The sequence below is a fragment of the Lynx rufus genome, unplaced genomic scaffold (genome assembly GCF_022079265.1).
Source record: "Lynx rufus isolate CCGP_SWC_20201006 ecotype Redwood Valley unplaced genomic scaffold, mLynRuf1.p SCAF_2, whole genome shotgun sequence".
Lineage (NCBI taxonomy): Eukaryota > Metazoa > Chordata > Mammalia > Carnivora > Felidae > Lynx > Lynx rufus.
Genome location: NW_025814834.1, coordinates 103,829,427 through 103,849,364, shown reverse-complemented (window position 1 = coordinate 103,849,364; position 19,938 = coordinate 103,829,427). Strand labels below are relative to the sequence as shown.

The 19,938-nt window shown below is 49.4% G+C and overlaps 1 long non-coding RNA gene and 1 pseudogene across 1 annotated transcript; both read right to left on the bottom strand.

The window, feature by feature from the left end:
• Positions 1 to 562: 562 nt before the first annotated feature.
• On the bottom strand, positions 563 to 11,820 carry LOC124515531 (uncharacterized). The gene is made up of 2 exons (XR_006962833.1): positions 11,376 to 11,820; positions 563 to 1,582 (listed from the first exon to the last, which is right to left on the bottom strand). It is a non-coding gene; the product is annotated as an uncharacterized LOC124515531 (long non-coding RNA).
• Positions 11,821 to 19,173: 7,353 nt separating this feature from the next.
• LOC124516350 (heat shock factor-binding protein 1-like) lies at positions 19,174 to 19,406 on the bottom strand (annotated as a pseudogene).
• Positions 19,407 to 19,938: the final 532 nt, after the last annotated feature.

Genomic DNA, 19,938 nt, shown 5'->3' with positions numbered 1-19,938 from the left:
GCTGGAGAGAGTAGCCTTAAACAAAAGACAGCCAAAACCTTCAGGTATTACTTTAAGGTCCAAACTTAACTGATCTGTCAGCAACAGAAAAAGAAGAGTTGAGGTTATTTTTAAGATAAGTGCAGTGTTTCTTGAGGTACTACTAGCGGTAGACCAGGGAACCAGGCAAAAACCAGATTCTGGGAGAATAATGTTCTTATGGCTGAGAACAAATGAATACTTTGAAAAGGAGGTTGAAATAAAAAGGCGTCGTGATATTATTACTGGAGAAAAGAAAGGAGGGAATCCATTTTTGTCATTAGCAACTTAGTAAAAATGATCTAAATTGCTAGCGATGTGAATTAAGTAAACAACGTGATATGCGTAGCGAGGGGGCATGCCAGCAACAAAAGCCAGTCCTGGGAGCCTGCGTGCCTGAAAGCCTCAGGGCGCCCCAGTCACCCAGGACCGTGCCAAGCTCGCTCGCGCGCTCACACACACACACCTTCTCCATTTCCACCAGTCCGCGGGATGTGGGAAGCAGCCCCAAGCAGCAGTAGATGTAACATTTCATAAAGATTCATTTGTTTTTTTCAAACATTTATTGAGGACCTACCCTGAGCCAGACATGATTCAGATGTGCTTCCTCCCCACGTGCACAAAGTACACAAAAGTGACAGTGACAAGATAGCACGCGCTGTGGGGGATAACAAGCAAATAGCAAGAGCTGGGTGTGCAAAATGCTGCCCCGAACTTCGGGCCCATCTTTGTATTCAGGAGCACAGAGCCCCTGACCACCCTTCCCAGCCTCAAATGATATCTCAAAGACATGAACTTGCACTTCAGGAAGACTCAGGAGTGGAGGAGCAAGCTGCTGGAGGAATCGAGGGGCGGGTTTGGGGGCCGCAGTGGGATGGCCAGCCCCTCCTGTCTACGGGCATCAGGCTAGGGGTTGTTGGCAATTGGTACAATCCCTCCGACCTTCCCCACACTCACCCAACCCCCGCTCCCTCCTGGAGTTGGAGAGCCAGGGTCTGAAGGTGATAAGCTTTCTCCCTGTCCTCTGTCCGGTACCTGTTCTGGCCTCAAACCATTAGATAAAGACAGTGGGAGTGACTGTAACAGTCAATATGCTCTCTCAGCTGTGCCTGGGGACTTACTACCTCGTAATGCGGACTCTCCACAATATTTAGCGTGTGTCAAACTCTGGAACGAGTTCCTCCTGTAAGGTGATGGGTTAGCTTTTGCTTGGAAATCTCAGCGGCTTGCAGACTCGCGCTCTCCGGTCTACAAGTCAGCTGTGGCGGTTCCACGCTGGGCCCTGGGTCTGATCCAGGTCTGTTCCACAATGCGTCCCTTATTCTGCTCTGGGTCCCAGGTGAAGGAGGAGCGCTCCCTGGGGCATGTTCTTCTTTCTCATGGCAGAAGCACAAGAGGCCAAGCCAACCCCTGCAAGCACAACCCAGCCCCTGCCCACACGTGTGTGTCGGGCATACTCGTTCCGTTGGTCAGAGCACAAAGCCGAGCTCGGGGTGGGGGTTGGCCGGTACACGCCCAGGGAACGATGACAGTCTGCACAGATGTCGCAAGAGAGTTTCAAAGACTGGAAAGGAATCACAAAATTTGTAGTAGATCATTTTCCTCCTCTGTTTTACAAACAGCCTGTCATTTTAAAAAGTTAATCGTTTGTAATAAAAAATTGGGGAATGTGGGGGGGGGGGAGATGGGATTTGAGGCGAGATGGGGACTCTGCGGTTGGACCCCTCCTAAGCTATGGCAGGTCCCTGGAGGCTCCACCCAGGACAGTTTGATGACCGTGCTGTAACCCATTGGCCTCCCCCGGGGGGTTCTGCAGGATCCCTTGGAAAGGTCAAAACAGGGCACAGGGAACCCAGGCAGGTGGGAGGTGCTGGAAACCCAGGAAGAAACAGAGTCTAGATGGACCATGGCAGCACACTAGAGGGAAGAGGCAGACCCCCGTGGCCAGCTCTCTCCAGGCTTCTGGGTGGTCCGCAGTGACAGGACTGAGCTGGGAAGGACAGTGGTCAGGAGAATACGGGTACTTCGGGCTGACAGGAGGCCTGGGGTCCAGTCAGCAAGTGCACAGGGGTCAAGGAGAGTGCTGCCCCAGACCCAGGCCAGGACATGCCACAGGGACCATTTGGGGAGGATGCTGCAGCTGGTGCCCCAGCGTCGGCCACATGACACTGCCACCAAAATAGTACGTGCCACCCCACTGCCACAGTAATTCCCCGCTGTCTCTGTCGTGCGCTCAAGATTCAAGTGCCAGGAGGGAGAGGATCAGGTAAACCCTCAGGCACACCTTCACCCTCTTCACAGATTATCTGGCTCCTTGAGGCCGGTCTCTGCAGAACCCACCCAGTAAAGGATTTTGCCCAAAAAGGAAGGGTCCTCTGATGCTGGGTCACCAAAGATGATGACAAAAGTCCACTCCACCAATCCCTTGGCTGACATCCACCCTCTTCCCATGCTGCCATCCGGCTGCCACAACTGTGCCTGCTGCCACGCGGTGCCCTCCCCCCCCCCCCCCCACCAAGGGAGCATGGAGCTTTCCGAAGCTGCTTACCAACTACCCTGGGAGGTGTCGCTCCACCCTCTGGTTTGTGCTGCCATCTATTCCAGAAGGTGTGGATTAAAGTTCACTACCACAGCATGGTCCTCCCTTTCCCAATTGCACCTTCCAGGGCGGGGAAGCCAACTCTCCTATCTTGGACCGAGAGGACAGACTGCGACAGACTGAATGCAGAAACAGACGTGGGAATGCAGTCTGTTAAGCCAGACATTAAACGTCTGCAGAATGCAAAATCAATTATTGCGCTCCTACTCATCAAAAAAAAAAAAAAAAAAAAAGTTTTTGTTTTGGAAAATATGGTTATTTTTCATCAAAAAAAGTTAGCGTGGTGAATTTATTGCTTTTAAATGAATTGATATTTTTTTTAAAGCTCTTGGCTTTAATTTCTTTCTGGTGAATGTTGACAGGACCCAAACAAAAAGCTCTTTGGGGTCCTCAACAGCTTTTAAGAGTTAAAGGGGTTCTGTGGCCACAAACTTTGAGAACAGCTGCCCTGTATTATAGTGGGGGAAAGAGAGGAAAGAACATTAAAATGGGTGAAGTATAGCAAAATCGGTATGACGCAGCAGGGTTGCAAAAGAACAGATGCTGTGCTTTCCGTGACAGATCACGGGACGGCTTGTCCCCTCTGTGACTCCACACTCCCTTTGTCCTCTGCAGGCCCTTGGGTTAGTTGGGTTACTTAACCCGGTGGGGTCACTCACACCGTGGGACCTGAGCCCACTGTTGGTCCCTGCTGCTGGCTTTCATTTCCCTAGAACTAAGAGGAGCCTAGGGGACCTCCCCGAGTCTGGCCACAAGCCTCTCTCCATTTTGTGGCAGCGACGCTATTTCCCCTTGATAGTCCTTCCAAAGGGCAGTTGTGTTGGCTGGGGTGGTTGGTCCTGACCTCCAGGAGGAAACGGGGATAGACAGCCACTCCCCAGAGCGCACAGGCCACCTTCTCTCTGCGTTTGTAGGATGTCCTGTTTGTTAAATAGCTTGCGGAAGGGCGGGGCAGGGGAAGTGGTTCTGAAGCCTTTCTCCACCACAGCAGCTCAGCTCTCTGCTCCCCACAGCCCCTACCTCTCCCCTCCCGTGTGTGTCCTCTCACCCTGCACCAGGCCTCCGCCACAGCCGACCTGGGCCTCAAGCTCTCTCCTGGGACGTGAGCAACACTCCTGTGCAGAATCTTGGGCCATGTGTCCATCACATCTCTTGTCCTGCCAAAGCCCTGCTGGATCCCCCAGCCTGTCTGTCACAGGGGCCTGCCCTCCTGGACAGGTGCCTCACCCGACCCACCCACGAGTGACACCAGTCCTCCTTCCTCTTCACCACGCTGTGACCCTCCCCTCTGGCCTCCCTGGGGCCTGAGCCACTCTCTGGAGCTGAAACGTGACATGTGGCAAAAGTTCCATCCCTCGAGGCCACCCTGGCATTTTGACCTTGCCCTTCCAGGTTTTAGCCAGGGGCAGTGAGTGGGGTGGGAAGTTCAAAGACTTGCCCACCAGCCTAGACCTTTCCGGGAAGCCAGCCCCCCACCACCCCACCTGCTGGGTAACCAGCTGCCAATGAGAACAAAATCTGGGCCTTCCCACACTTGGTGGCAGTTGCCCCGGACCAGTGCTGATGTCCAGCCAGGGCTGCCCCTGACCCGCCCCTCAGGCTGCCCTGCCACACCCCAGATACACCAACCTCCCACTGTGAAGCATGTTTAATGACAGGACTCCCTGGCTGGCACAGAGAGGGCCTTGCTGTCCTTGCTGTCCTGGTCATTTGAACATTACTTAAGGCCCCTTTCTCTGCTCAAGCCCTGGCTTGCCTTCTCTCTGTTCCACCTCCACTTAGCCTCCCACTCTGTCCTTGGTCCCTGACCACATTCTTGTCCCTCTGCATGGGACACCTGAGCCTGGTCTCCTGGTTGACCTTGAGGACTGGGCCAGACTCTGCCCTAACCCGGGGGTGCTCGCGGTGACTCACAGGAGCTCTAACAATATCAAGCATATTCCCAAGAGCTGGGAGATCAGGGCTGTGGCCACCTTGGCCCAGGCCCAGGCCTCAGGAGTCCAGACAGGGCCAGGCGTCCAGTCTGGGATTGTCTCTGTTGGCCACCATCCTCCCAAAAGACTTTGGGCAGAAGTCACGAATGGGGACAAGGGGCCTTGCCTGGGATGTCCCCGAGGCCCTGTCTACCCATACACCCCACTTGGGACCCCTTAGCAGGTAAAAAGGGGTCATTTCAGAGCAGGCCATGTGGGCCATCCAGTGTTCCACTGGTGGCCTGGGCCAGTCCCCGGGGTCCATGGGAGGGAGAGGCCTAGAAAGGAAGAAGGTTCAGGCCCTGCCCTGAAGAGAACAGCATGCTCCCACACCACAATGTTAAGCAACAGTTGGCCATGGCCAACAACACAGTCTTAGCTCAGGCTGCCATAACAAAACATCATGAACTGGATGGCCTAACACAGATTTATTTCTCATGGTTCTGGAGGCTGAAGTTCAAGCCCAGGGTGCCAGGGTGGTCAGACTCTGGTGAGGACCCTCTTCCCAGCATGCAGATGGCTACCTTCTTGCTGTGTCCTCACATGGCAGAGAGAGAGGAAGCAAGTCTCTTGTGTCTCTCTCTCTTTTTTTTAATGTTTATTTATTTTGAAAGAGAGAGAGAGAGAGAGAGAGTGTGTGTGTGTGTGTGTGTGTGTGTGTGTGTGTGTATGTGTGTGTAAGCAGGGGAGGGGCAGAGAGACAGGAAGAGAGAGAATCCCATGCTGTCAGCACAGAGCCTGATGTGGAATTCAATCTCACGAACTGTGAGATCAGGACCTGAGCCGAGATCAAGAGAGTAGGACACTTAACTGACCGAGCCCCCCAGATGCCTCTCATGTCTCTTCTTACAAGGCACTAATCCTATCATGGGGCCCCATCCTCATGACCTCATCAGAGCCTAATTGCCCCATCCCCAGATATTGTCACATCGGGAGGTGGAGCTTCAATGTATAAATCGGGGGGGGGGGGGGGGAGGGCACAATTCAGTCCATAGCACACACTAAGCACAAAAGGCTCAAAGGCAGGGGACCAATACTAACGTTCACTCAGCTCACATTTCCTGAGCACCTACTGTGTACCAAGTGCAGTGGGCTCACCCCAAATGAGGCATGGCCACTGCCCTTGAGAAATTCCCAGTCACCCCCAGGGCACCCAGGCCTGAGAGTGTCCAGTGACAGAGATACTGTGATAGAGTGACACCAGTACTGGAGGGTGTGGCGAGGGGTGGCAGGGAACCCAGTAGGGCCTCAGCGCAGGTGGGGGGTAGGGGGCACGGCAGCCCCGGGGGCGGGGGTTGGGGCAGTGCTGGAGTATGAGTGGGGCCCTCCTGGGGCAGACGCGGAGGCCTCATAGCATGGGCTGGCCCGGGACCACGGAGAGAAGGAGGAAAGGTCAGTCTGGGTGCCCTGGTGGTAATCAATAGTGACTTAAACAATAAGCAACATCACAAGAAATCCAGAGGCAGAATGAGCAGTGAACCGGGTGCCCCGCTCAACAATTCATCAAGGAAGGCCAGCCTTCCATCTTGCTCCCGTGCCACTCTCATCCTCAACTCTTGGTGATCTCTGCCCCCACGGTCACCAGTCACAGCTTCAGGTGTCACATCCATCCGAAGTGATGGCCACCCGAGAGGAGCAGCAGTTCCCCTGTATGTGTCTTTGCATCGGGGAGGAAGGCTTTCCTTCCCAGAATCCCAAGGCCCTTCCTTCATTCCACTGGGTGGGATCTGGACACAAACGGAAGCTCTGGAGAGGATGGACGCAGCCCCCACTAGGGTATAGACCTGCCCCAGTTCCCGTCCCAACAAGGGGTGGAGGATTGCCTTCCTGAGCCACGGAAGTGACCCTGGGGACAGCAGAGTACTCTGTGGGGGACGGTGGGCAGAGGGGCACTCGGGACCGTGTGTCCATGCTCCTTTGGGAGGGATCCAGGGGGTTCAGGAGGGAGTAAGGAGAGGGAGAGAAGCAGGTGTCAGGTCATGACTGACCTTGAGAGCTGAACGGTGAATTTTAGTAAATTTTAGTACCCAGAAAGCCATGGAAACTGCCAAGGGATTTAAGCAGATTTTGAGCAGTCTCTTAAAAAGATATTTTACAAAGAATTTTCAGGGTCCAAGAAAATGCAATATTATACTGAGTTGGGGAGGGCAGGGATGGAAATGTAAGATAAAAACAATGTCAAACTATTCATAGGAAAGGGGCACCTGGGTGGCTTAGTCGGTTAAGCATCTGACTTCAGCTCATGATCTGGCGGTTTGTGGGTTCGAGCCCCGCGTCGGGCTCTGTGCTGACAGCCTGGAGCCTGCTTCGGATTCTGTGTCCCCCCCCCCGTCCCTCCCCTGCTTGTGTTGTCTCTCTCTAAAATAAAACATTAAAAACTTTAATTCACAGAAAAAAGACTGAAAGGAAATAAACCCATGTGGTACAGGTGCTTTGTCCTTTCTACTTTTCCATATTCAATCATTTTTTTTATGATGGACGTGTTTCACTGTCATCTTTCAGAAAGGGGAGCAAGTTTGAATTTTGACAAAGTGCACTTGTTCCGGGGACCATGAGTAAAGGGGGAAGGGAAAGGCATGAGAGGCATCTTTGAGAAAGATGTGCTGAGAGGGTGGGGTGTAGGGCATGCTGAGTTTGAGATGCGACCCAAGTGGTGAGGTGGAGCGGACAATTCAGAAACACTTCGTGGTGTGGGAAGCAAAGGCATCTTCTGACAGGGACCACCTCGTGACGGGGGGAGCCCCTGCCCAGACCCCAGAGCCTCTGGGTCCCTGTCTCTGGCTTCCCCTTCGGCTCCCAGCCGGGCCTTCTTTCCTCTGGCAGGAGGACCACTGAGTCATCCACACTGTACCTGAGACAGACAGCCTCCTGACCTCTCTGAGCCTTTGGGGTCAACTTTGTAAGGTCACCAAGGTGGTCACCACTGTGAGCGCTGATGGCCTGAGACACAGGGAGCCAGCCCAACTCTGGTGTCCCCCAAGTGGGGCTGGAAAGCCCGGCAAGCTTCCCACCAAGCACCCCACTGGCCCTGACATGCCCCCCACCCCCAGCTCACTGGCCTTCAGCTGCTCTGGCAATCCATGACCGCCTGGGTCACAGCACCCCTGCACTGTTCACAGGAATCCCACATGGTGGGCTGTGGCCTAGACCATGAACCTTATGGGTTTTCCCACACTCTTTCCCCAGACTGGAGTGTCAGCTGGGCCGTGCCTCTGTTCATGTCTATCCCCCACTACTGTGCCTGGACCCCAGTAGGTGATCAACAAATAATTCTTGAGAGAGAGAAGGAAAGTCCAGGTGCAGGCCCCCATCTTGCCGCCTCATGTGACTCACCAACAGACACACCCCAAACCTGGCTGTCAGGCCAAGGGATCGAGGCACAAGCCAAAGGTAGCTCGCTCTGGATGTAAGTGTATTAGTTTCTTGTGGAAGCCATAACAAGGTATCCCAAACTGGGTGACCTGAAACATTTATCCTCTAACGGTTCTGGAGGCTAGAAATCCAAAAGCAAGGTGTCCGTATGGCCATGCTCCCTCTGAAGGTTATAGGGAAGAATCTATCCTCGGCACTCTCCTTACTTCTGGTGGCTTCAGGCAATCCTTGGCCTTCTTTGGCCTATAGGCACGGCACCCCAGTCTCTGCCTCCATCATCGCATGGCCTTCTTCCTTGTGTGTCTGCATCTCTCTGTCTGAATCTCCCTCTGCTTTCCTTTATAAGGACCCCAGTCACTGGATTAGGGCCCATCCTAAATCCAGTAGGACCTCACCCTAACTTACATCTGCAAAGACCCCATTTCCAAATAAGGTTACAATCCCAGGTATAGGGCATTAGGACTTGAAGAGCTCTTTTGGGGGGACACAATTCGACCCCAATAAGAAGGGTCACAGTAGGTGGCCTCGTCTCTTTGCAGGATGAGTGAGCCTAAATGGTTAGCAGCTGGATTTCTGCCATGTGGGGGAGACTTTCTCAACTAGAGGAGTCTCCCTCCATACCTGTCTGGTCTGGGGAGCCTCTTCCCACTCAGGATCTCTCCCCCTGGCATTGGGATCGGGGTGAGGTGAGACAGACAGGGATGGCCTGCTTGCCCTACAGTGACCAGGGCCCTTCCGCTACTCAGACTCCCTGGATGGCATCTGCTCACAGAGCACTGAGAGGAATCCACGGCCAGCCTCAAACACCACTGGTCCCCTTCTCTGAGACTTCACATTTTACCTGAGGGCCCCTGCAGATGGGACACCTTCACCTGAGGAACACTTCTGTGCGGGGGGCTTTTGGGGCCCCACGCTGCCACAGCAGAACTATTTTGGGTCAGGAAGTCTCTCCTCAAATCCTCCCCGGGTTAAGTTCTGGTCTAATGATCAAGCTAGTGAAGGGGAGAGGCAGAGCTCTGTGTGACCCAGGAAGGTGGTCGGTGGTAGGTTCGGGCTTGTCTGCTGGAGCTCAGGGCCTGGGCGGTGCCCACACCACCCCACCATCCAGTTGGCCAGGCAGGTGGGGGAGGCGGCCTCAGAGCTCTTCCTCTATGGTATTACCACTCATGATAATGCTAATTCTGCTAGTGCTGAAGTTTCCAAAATCCAGCCACTCCTTCAAGGCTCAGGCCCAACATGCAGACCTCACCCCAGTACACTCTGCTTTGGGTCCCCCTGAAAAGGCGCAGCTGCTGGTAAAATTCTCTCTGCCTTTAAGTCTTAGCTTCACCCCTCCTCCTCCAGACAGCTTTCCTTGACACCCCTCCCCCTTACTCTGCTGCATTAACGGGATCCCCAGCAGTTTCTACACATGACTCCTTTCAGAGTGGGGACCTCCTCCAGGGCTGAACCTTCATCCCTGGATCTCTGAGGGTCCTGCACGTTGTCAGTTGGAGAATAAACCGGACCTTGAGGGCATTATGCTAAGTGAAGTAAGTCAAACGGAGAAAAATACCGTGTGATCTCGCTTGTATGTGGTATCGAAAAAAAACAAAAAACAAAAAAACAAAAACCCAAACTCATAGATGCAGAGAACAGGTAGTTGCCAGAGGTGGGGGTGGGGTGCGGTTGTGTGAAATCGATGAAGGGGATCAAAATGTACAAACTTCCAGTTATAAAATAAATAAGAGATGATCATGGGGACAAAATGTAAAAAAAAAAAAAAAATCAAACCCCCAAAACAAAAGAATAAGTGGGCGAGTGAACGAGCACATCCTTGCCAGCTCCTGGAAGGTCTGAAGGGGTAAGAAGTGAGAAGGCAGAGAAGAGAGAGGAGAGAAGGGAGGCAGAGGGCCGGGGAGCACAGGTGGTGAGAAGCACCCCAAGCCGCTGAGCAGATAGGTGGCCTCAGCAGCCGGGCACGGCCGCCACTGGGAGTGGCAACAGGAGGGCGAAGGTTCGGGGGCCGAGGCCCCGGGAGGAGGTGAGCAAAGGTCAGCCTGGAGCCACCGACACAATGTGCCAGGCACCAGCCGCGGACCTCACCATGCCTTTAACCCTGAGGTCGGAGGGCAGCCAGGAGCTGCAGCAGGTGGGGTCCCGGCGCCCCAGGGCCCCCGGCTTCCACCGCTTCCACTCCCAAGGGGCCCACCGGGGACCAGAAGCTCCATTCCAGGCCCCAGCGGGCGAACAGGCCCCCGGCCCTGTCAGTGGGTCCTGCACCGAGCAGCCCCTGCCGCAGGGACACAGAGCCTTTCAGCCAGAGGGAGGTGCAGGCGGGGCTGAGGCCTGGATGGGCCTCTGACTACAGCCTACCTCTGCTGGAGCCCATGAGCCAGTCTGATGGTGGCAGTCCCCACCTCCTGAATACCTGTCCTGCTGTGGGCCATGGTGAGACCTCCTGGACAATCCAGGCCCAGGGTGGCCCCGGGCCCCTCAGCTGGAGACCGTGGCCGCCCTCCACCCCACAGCTCCTCTCTGCCCTCCTCCTTCCCAGGACGGACACAAGGGCTCATGCAGCCGGCCCAGCTTCACCTCTTGGGTCCTCTCATCCCCGCAGCACGGAGACGCCAGGATCAGCAGAATACCCCCATGTGCCCGGGCTCAGTGCAGGAGTGCGGGGACCTGGACCGGCCCAGCAGCCCTCCCCCACCACCATGCCACCTCAAGGGGCCCCACTGCACTTCTTCTGGCTCAGAGTCCATCCTACTGTGGGTTTTTTGTGTTTTTTTTCAGCTTATTTATTTTTTAGAGAGAGCTGCACGTGCACATGCATGTAAGTGGGGGAGGGGCAGAGAGAGAGAGGGAGAGAGAGGATCCCAAGCAGGCTCCACGCTGTCAACACGGAGCCCAGCATGGAGACACCGAGCTCCATCCCACAAACTGTGAGATCATGACCTGAGCTGAAATCAAGAGTCAGACACTTAACCCACTGAGCCACCCAGTAGCCCCATTGAGCCGTGTCTTTATGTGCCAGCTGGGCTCAAGTCAAAGGCCTGGGAAGAGTGTGGGAAAGTGATGGCCAGCACCTTGAAGGGGAAGGAGAGGCCAGCCTGCCCTGACAAACGAGCCCAGGCAGGAAGTACGACGGGTCAGCACAAGGCTCCTTTGGCCCCAGTGACTGGGGGCAGGTGGGGGCTGGGCTGACTTCCCATTACTGGCAATTTCTACGTGGGGATACAGCTTGGCGCCTACCCTCCCACACCAGCCTCGTCCCGGTGCCTGGGGCCCTGGTAATGACCAGGATGTGCCAGGCAGGAAGGTACGATATTGCATCAATCCCCACTGTGTCCTTCAGTTCTGAGATGGAAGCCCTCCTCCCTCCCTCCACCCACGTGCCCTGGAGCTCCCTTCGAAAGACTCCCCACACTTACCATTAGCACTTGTGGTCTGCAACTTCCCCCATGGCCCGGTGGGTCAGTGGCTCAGGGAGGGCAGGCGCTGCTGATTTGCAAAGACAGGATCTGCATGAAAATTCTTTTCTGAACTCAAGTGAGTTCAAGGACTTTGGTTTCTGCCAGAGCAGTTTCTGCCTGTCCCGCTCTAGCTGTGATTTTCCTGACTGCAGTGCAGTTTTCTCAGTGTGGAGGTTTTTAATACAATCTTGAAGTGAGCCATTATTTTATCTTCTTCAGTTACTTTTGTGTGCATTCCTTTCCTTTTCTCCTTTTTCAACAATTTTCCAGTAAGTATTGAACCCAGCTGCATACACCCATTTCTCTAAAACTGCCTTTGGTTCACCTTCCAGGTCTCCAGAGTAACACCCAGTCCCAAACACCCACCTCCTCACCCTCCTGGGCCCTGAGTTTGCTCACACTTCCTCTCCATCCTGTGGCTCCTTCTGCTTCCCCAAAGGGGAAAACTGTCCTCCAAGCATCTTCTACTGTTCTCTACAGTTGTTCTCTGGTTTGATGGATTGTGCAAGCTGTTTTGGCTGCAGCTACTTGAAAGGTGATGTGTTTTCATCCATCTTCTTCATCTTTCTGGTGGGGCAAAGCCATTACCCCAACTTGTCTGAATATCTCAATCTCTCATCTTCCAGGTCTTTCGGAAAACTCCCTATTTCATTTTTATTGTTTTATTTTTTAAAGTTTATTTATTTATTTTGAGAGAGAGCATGCACAAGCAGAGGAGGGGCAGAGAGAGGATCCAGGCAGGCTCCGTGCTGTCAGCACAGAGCCCGATGACGTAGGGCTCGATATCATGAACCATGAGACCATGCCCTGAGCCAAAATCAAGAGTCAGACATTCAACCGACTGAGCCACCCAGGCACCCCAGAAAATTCCCTATTTTAAGCTCAAGAGCTCTTTATTGTCTTGGGTGTTTGTGTTTCCTTTTTCTAAAAAGAAGAAAGTTATTATCTCACATAATTTTGAATCCCAAGAGAGGACTGGCTGACTCCATAGCCCATTGGTTCAGTCACTTAATGACATCATCCAGGACCTATGTCTTTCCATCTGCTTCCATAGTGACTTCATCCTCAGTCCACTGAGCAAGATGGCCATGGCAGGTCCAGAGAAATGAGAGAGAGCATCTCATCCATTGACTCTCTGCTGAGAATGAGGAAACCTTTCCCAGAAGCTTTCCAGCACGTTTCTTTCCACATCATTGGCCTGAATTCTTTCTTTTTTTAATTGTGTCTATAAATATATAGAACAAAATTTGCCAGTTTTGCCATTTTTAAGTATACAATTCTGTGGCACTCATTGTACTCATAGGGTTGTGCAACCGTCCATTCTATCCATTTCCAAAACCTGTTCACTATCCCAAACACAAACTCTGTAGCCATCAAGCAATAACTCCCCATTCCCTTCTCTCCGCAACTCCCCGAAACCCTGATTCTACTTCCCGTCTCTGTGAATTTGCCAATTCTAGATATTTCAGATAAGTGGAATCATAGCACATTTATCCTTTTGTATCTGGCTTCTTTCATGTAGCATGTTTTCAAGCTTCCTCCATGTTGTAGCTTCTATAGGAATTTCACTCTTTTTATGGCTTAATAATTTTATTAATAATAATAATAATAATAATCCATCATATGGATAGATCATCTTTTGTTTATCCATCTACACTGATGGACATTTGGGTTGTGTCTAGCTTTAACCTATTGTGAATAAGGCTGCAACAAACAGCAACACATAGGGATCTCTTCAAGTCCTTGTTTTCAATTTTTTTGAGTATATACCTAGAAGGGAAATTGCTGAATCATATGATAATTCTCTTTAGCTTTTTGAGGCATTGCCAAACTATTTCCCACAGTGTCTGCACCATTTTACATTCCCACGAGCAATATAAAAGGCTTCCAATTTCTCCATATCCTTGTCAACACCAATTTTTTTTTTATGATAGCTATCCCAGTAGATGGTATCTTTTTGTGGTTTTGATTGCTTCCCTAATGATAAGTATATTGAGCAACTCTTCATGTGCTTATTGGACATTTGTATATTTTCTTTGGAGAAATGTTTATTCAGGTCCTTTGCCCATCTTCTAATTGGTTTATTCCCTATCAAGTATGTGATTTGCAAATATTTTCTCCCCGTCTCTGGATTGTCTTTTCACTCTGCTGATAATGTCCTTTGATGGACAAAAAATTTTTAATTTTGATGAAGCTGAATTTATCCATTTTCTTTTTGTTTCTCATGCTTTTGGAATTATATCTAAAACTCCATTGCAAAATCCAAGGTCATGAAAATATATACCTGAGTTTTCGTTTAGGAACTGTATGGTTTAGTTCTTGTATTTAGGTCATTGATCCACTTGAGTTCATTTTTGTGCACACTGTGAGGTAGAGATCCAGTGTCATTCTTTTCCAAGTGGAAACTCAGTTGTCCCAGCATCACTTAAGAGACCATGCCTTCCCTACTGAATGGTCTTGGCATCCTTATCAACTATCAGTTGGTCATAGACACATGGGTTTATTTCTGGACTCTTAGTTCTATTTGAATGGTATGTCTAGCCTTAGGCCAGTACCATACTATAATTACTGTGGCCTTGTAGGTAGTTTTTTTGTTTTTGTTTTTGTTTTTTGTTTTTTTTTTATTTAGAGAGAAAACTTGGTGGAGGGGCAGAGACAAAGAGGGAGGGAGAGAGAATTCCAAGCAGGCTCCACGCTCACAGCAGGCTTCGAATTCACAAACTGTGAGATCATGACCTGAGCCAAAATCAAGAGTAGGACACTTAACCAACTGAGCCACCCACATGCCCTGTAGTAAGTTTTAAAGTCATTAAATGTGTACAGAAATCAGTTGCATTCTTATACACTAACAATGAAGCAACAGAAAGACAAATAAAGAAACTGATCCCATTCACAATTGCACCAAGAAGCATAAAATACCTAGGAATAAATCTAACCAAAGATGTAAAGGATCTGTATGCTGAAAACTATAGAAAGCTTATGAAGGTAATTGAAGAAGATTTAAAGAAATGGAAAGACATTCCCTGCTCATGGATTGGAAAAATAAATATTGTCAAAATGTCAATACTACCCAAAGCTATCTACACATTCAATGCAATCCCAATCAAAATTGCACCAGCATTCTTCTCGAAACTAGAACAAGCAATCCTAAAATTCATATGGAACCACAAAAGGCCCCGAATAGCCAAAGGAATTTTGAAGAAGAAGACCAAAGCAGGAGGCATCACAATCCCAGACTTCAGCCTCTACTACAAAGCTGTCATCATCAAGACAGCATGGTATTGGCACAAAAACAGACACATGGACCAATGGAATAGAATAGAAACCCCAGAACTAGACCCACAAACATATGGCCAACTCATCTTTGACAAAGCAGGAAAGAACATCCAATGGAAAAAAGACAGCCTCTTTAACAAATGGTGTTGGGAGAACTGGACAGCAACATGCAGAAGGTTGAAACTAGACCACTTTCTCACACCATTTACAAAAATAAACTCAAAATGGATAAAGGACCTAAATGTGAGACAGGAAACCATCAGAACCTTAGAGGAGAAAGCAGGAAAAGACCTCTCTGACCTCAGCCGTAGCAATCTCTTACTCGACACATCCCCAAAGGCAAGGGAATTAAAAGCAAAAGTGAATTACTGGGACCTTATGAAGATAAAAAGCTTCTGCACAGCCAAGGAAACAACCAACAAAACTAAAAGGCAACCAACGGAATGGGAAAAGATATTTGCAAATGACATATCGGACAAAGGGCTAGTATCTAAAATCTATAAAGAGCTCACCAAACTCCACACACGAAAAACAAATAACCCAGTGAAGAAATGGGCAGAAAACATGAATAGACACTTCTCTAAAGAAGACATCCAGATGGCCAACAGGCACATGAAAAGATGTTCAGCGTCGCTCCTTATCAGGGAAATACAAATCAAAACCACACTCAGGTATCACCTCACGCCAGTCAGAGTGGCCAAAATGAACAAATCAGGAGACTATAGATGCTGGAGAGGATGTGGAGAAACGGGAACCCTCTTGCACTGTTGGTGGGAATGCAAATTGGTGCAGCCGCTCTGGAAAGCAGTGTGGAGGTTCCTCAGAAAATTAAAAATAGACCTACCCTATGACCCAGCAATAGCACTGCTAGGAATCTACCCAAGGGATACAGGAGTGCTGATGCATAGGGGCACTTGTACCCCAATGTTCATAGCAGCACTCTCAACAATAGCCAAATTATGGAAAGAGCCTAAATGTCCATCAACTGATGAATGGATAAAGAAATTGTGGTTTATATACACAATGGAATACTACGTGGCAATGAGAAAAAATGAAATATGGCCTTTTGTAGCAACGTGGATGGAACTGGAGAGTGTGATGCTAAGTGAAATAAGCCATACAGAGAAAGACAGATACCATATGGTTTCACTCTTATGTGGATCCTGAGAAACTTAACAGGAACCCATGGGGGAGGGGAAGGAAAAAAAAAAAAAAAAAAAAAGGACGTTAGAGTGGGAGAGAGCCAAAGCATAAGAGACTGTTAAAAACTGAGAACAAACTGAGGGTTGATGGGGGGTGGGAGGGAGGGGCGGGTGGGTGATGGGTATTGAGGAGGGCACCTTTTGGGATGAGCACTGGGTGTTGTATGGAAACCAATTTGTCAATAAACTTCATATAAAAAAAAAAAAAGAAAAAAAAATAAAGTCATTAAATGTGAATCCTGTGACTTTGTCCTTTTTCAAGACTGTTTTGGCTACTCAAGGTCCCTTGAAATTCCTTATGAATTTCATAGGCTTTTCCATTTCTGCAAAAAAAAAAAAAAAAAAGCTGTTGGAATGTTGGGGATTGCATTGAATTTGTAGATCTTTTAGGGTGGTTTTGACATTTTAACAATATTGTCTCCCCACCCATGAACACATCTTTCCACTTAGTTAGGTCTTCTTTATCTTTCAACTGTTTTTTTGTTTGTTTGTTTGTTTTGGCTTTTTTTTTTTTTAGTTTTCAGTATAGAAGTTTTTATTCTTGGTTAAACATATCTCTAGTTATTTTATTCTTTTAGGTGCTATTGTAAACAGAATTGTCTTGTTAATATCTTTTTTTTTATTGCTTTTGCAAGTGTATAGAACCACAGTGAATTTTTGTGTGTTGATCTTGTACCCTGCAACTTTGCTGAATTCACTTACTAGCTCTGGTAGTTTTCTTGTGGACACTTTGGGATTTTCTATATATGGGATTATGTCATCTGCATATATAGTTTTATTTCTTCTGATTCAACTTGGATGCCTTTCCTTTCTTTTTCTTATCTAACTTCTCTGGCTAAGACTTTTAGTATATATTGAACACCAGTAGTGAACTGGGCATCCTTATCTTGTTCCTGATGTCAGGAGGAAATCTTTCAGTGCTTTACCATTGAATTTGGTGTTAGCCATGGTTATTTCTTATATGGCCTTTATCACATTGAGGCAATTCCCTTGAAGTTCTAATTTTATGAGTGTTTTTTATCATGCAAGGGTGTTAGATTTTGTCAAATGCCTTTCTGTGTTAATGGAGATGATCATTTTTTTTTCCTTTCATTCTATTAATGTGTTGTATCACACTGGTATTTTGGTGTTGAACCACCTTGTATTCCTGGGATAAAACCCACCTGGCCATGGTGTATAACCATTTAATATGCTGTTGGATTCAGTTTATTAGTATTTTGATGAGGATTTTGCATCTATATCCATCAGGGATATTGGTCTGTAATTTTCTTTTCTTGTGGTATCTTAATCTGGGGCAATGGAGGAAGGAGTTCCAAAACCCTGAGCAGAACCAAGAAGGCGGCTCCAGAATATCTGGAGGCAGGACTATCAGCCTCATTGGGTCAGCATGGCCTCGGGGACCACTGAGGAGGGCACTGTTGGCATGGAATTTCCGTGCAGGCAGAATTGTTGTGGAAGATGCTCTTTGCTGTGTACTGAACATCTAATAGGGACCCTAGCACATAGTAGATGCTCAGTCAATAATCGTTGAGTGAACTGATGAACACAAAGTTGGAGAAGTTCAGAAGAATACATCCAGTATGATTCTATTTATGTGAAATTCAAAAGCAGGCAAATCTAAACTCTGCTATTTAGGGATGTGTACCTAAAGGGATGTGTTACCTTTGTGGGTAGGGAGGGGGCTGGGAAGGGATCTGGGCAGACTGGCTAGGTTTGCCAATGTTCTATTTCTTGACTGTGGTGCTGCAGCGCCCCCCTGTGGAACTGGTGGGGAGAGCCATTTAGATGCAGGCAGCTCTTGAATGACAGGAAGTGTCAAGGCAGAGGTCAAAGGACTCAGGACACAGCCCTCAGCTTGATAAGGGAGCAGAGGGTCCCAAGACCAAATCAACCAAGTCTTCCTAAGGAGCTGGGCCTATGTTCTGGCCCTGCCTGAGATAAGCCGGCACACCTGGGTCCATACCCTGACTGGGACAAGTGTACCAGCTATGGCCTAGACACACTGCTTACCAACCCCTGCAGCACGCGCGCACACACACACACACACACACACACACGTCCAGATGTCACTAATAGGATACTCGTTCGCTGGTGTCTTAGGGAGACAGCCCTCGTGGGGAGGCTGTGTATCAAAGGTGATAACCTCCACACCCTAGTGAGCACTGATACTCTTGGACCGAGTTCCAAGAAGGCAAGTTCAGTGCTTCCTGGGGAGCTCAGAGGCAGGAAGGACAGATCCTGGGTCTGGGGAAGTGCAGGGTTGGATAAGGTTTCACAAAGCAGGCCAGGCTCACCCCTGGAGCTCTGTGAGATAGCTTTACGTGATATGCAGATAGACTGCTTTCCTTTTACTGCACATTAACAAAACTATAAATAACCATTCCATCACAAGTGTGATTTACATTTTAGGATAAGCCCATGTAAAAGCAGGTGGGTAAAAATGATGTTAAAGGAACTTCTAAGTAACACACAAATGTGGCAACATTGTGGTCTGTTAATACAGTGAGCAACAGGTTGTCCCGATGCGCCTGGGACTTTCCTGGTTTTAGCACTGAAAGTCCAATGTCCCAGGAACCCCCTTGTCCCAGGCAAACCGGGACAATTGGTGACCTGTGTGTGAAGGCCTGAGATTCGGGATATGCTGAATTCAGGCGTAGAGTCATCCAGACCTGGTTCAAGTCCTGGTCCAACACCCACTGGAAGCCAGACTTCTGGTTCTTCGTAAGACCACAGAAGTTGTAAGGAGTAAATGGGAAAACCTGAATTAAGGATCAAGTGCAGCCCATGGAACATAGTAGGTGCTTAATGAGTTCAGCATTCATTTGACTTTTTTTTATATAATAAAAATTTTGAGAGTTTTATGCAGGAACTGCTCTAGTGTTTGGTCCAAGATGTGAAGTTACCATGTTCAAGAAACCAGGAGGGGGGTGTGAATCACTCTATAAACTAACAAGAGTATGTGACAGGAAGAATGCACACATTATAATAGAAATCTTGTCTATATATAGTAGTTGCTTCAAAAAGTCATTTGGGGGGCACCTGGGTGGCTCAGTCGGCTAAGCGTCCAACTCTTGGTTTCGGCTCAGGTCATAATCTCACAGTTTGTTACTTCCAGCCCCGTGTTGGGCTCACTGCTGTCAGCACAGAGCCCACTTTGGATCCTCTGTCTCCCTCTCGCTCTCTAACTAAATTAGCATTAAAAAAATTTTTTTAAGCCATTTGTTCTTCTCTTGGCTTGTAAAAATGGTGTTCCGGGTTTCAGGGCAAGTTAACAAACTTCAGCTCTTTGGTGTGGCAGGTGTTTTGTTCTCACCCTCCAGTTCTTCCGCCCCAGCCTGTGCCATGAGGTCTGCAACATTTTTCTCCAGGTTGTCAATGTGACTACTCGTGTTACCAATTCTTCCAATGACCTGGTCAGACATGGTCTGAAAGGTATCTTGCATCTGTTGCAGGAGTGCGTCTGCACCATTGAGGTGAGATCTCGCACGGTCTTGAGGTCAGTCTCGGCCATCTCCCCAGTTCCCAGCTTTCATTCAACAAACATTTGGGCACCAACTGCATGCCCGGAAGCATGCCGGGTACCCCAGATGCAGCAACGGAGGAACTTGTATTATCAGGAAGGCAGTTAACAAGTAACTCACACAGGTGCTGACAGTGGAAATGGGCTGATGTTGGAGCACACGTTGGGGGGTTGGACATCTGGAGGAAGCGATGTGCAACCTGGGGCCTCAATGAGAAGCCTCAGGGCACGGGGCCCGGGGCCACGGAGTTCCCAGCAGGAGGGAAGGCCCAGTCATGAGAGTGAGTACAGGCCACCCAAAGGAGTGGAAGCTAGCAGCACAGCTGGAGGCCGTGCTGTGGAAGCCAGCAAAGGAGTTTGGATGCTGTGTTCCAGGCAATTGGAAGCCATTACTGTTTTAGTGCTGAGGAGCAGTGTGACCTCATTTCTGGCTACAGTTGGAAAATGGATTCATCTGACGAAGGCAACTGCCTGATGCAAGTCAAGCCAGATGCTGACTTGGTCAAGGGGTGTAGTTGCAAAA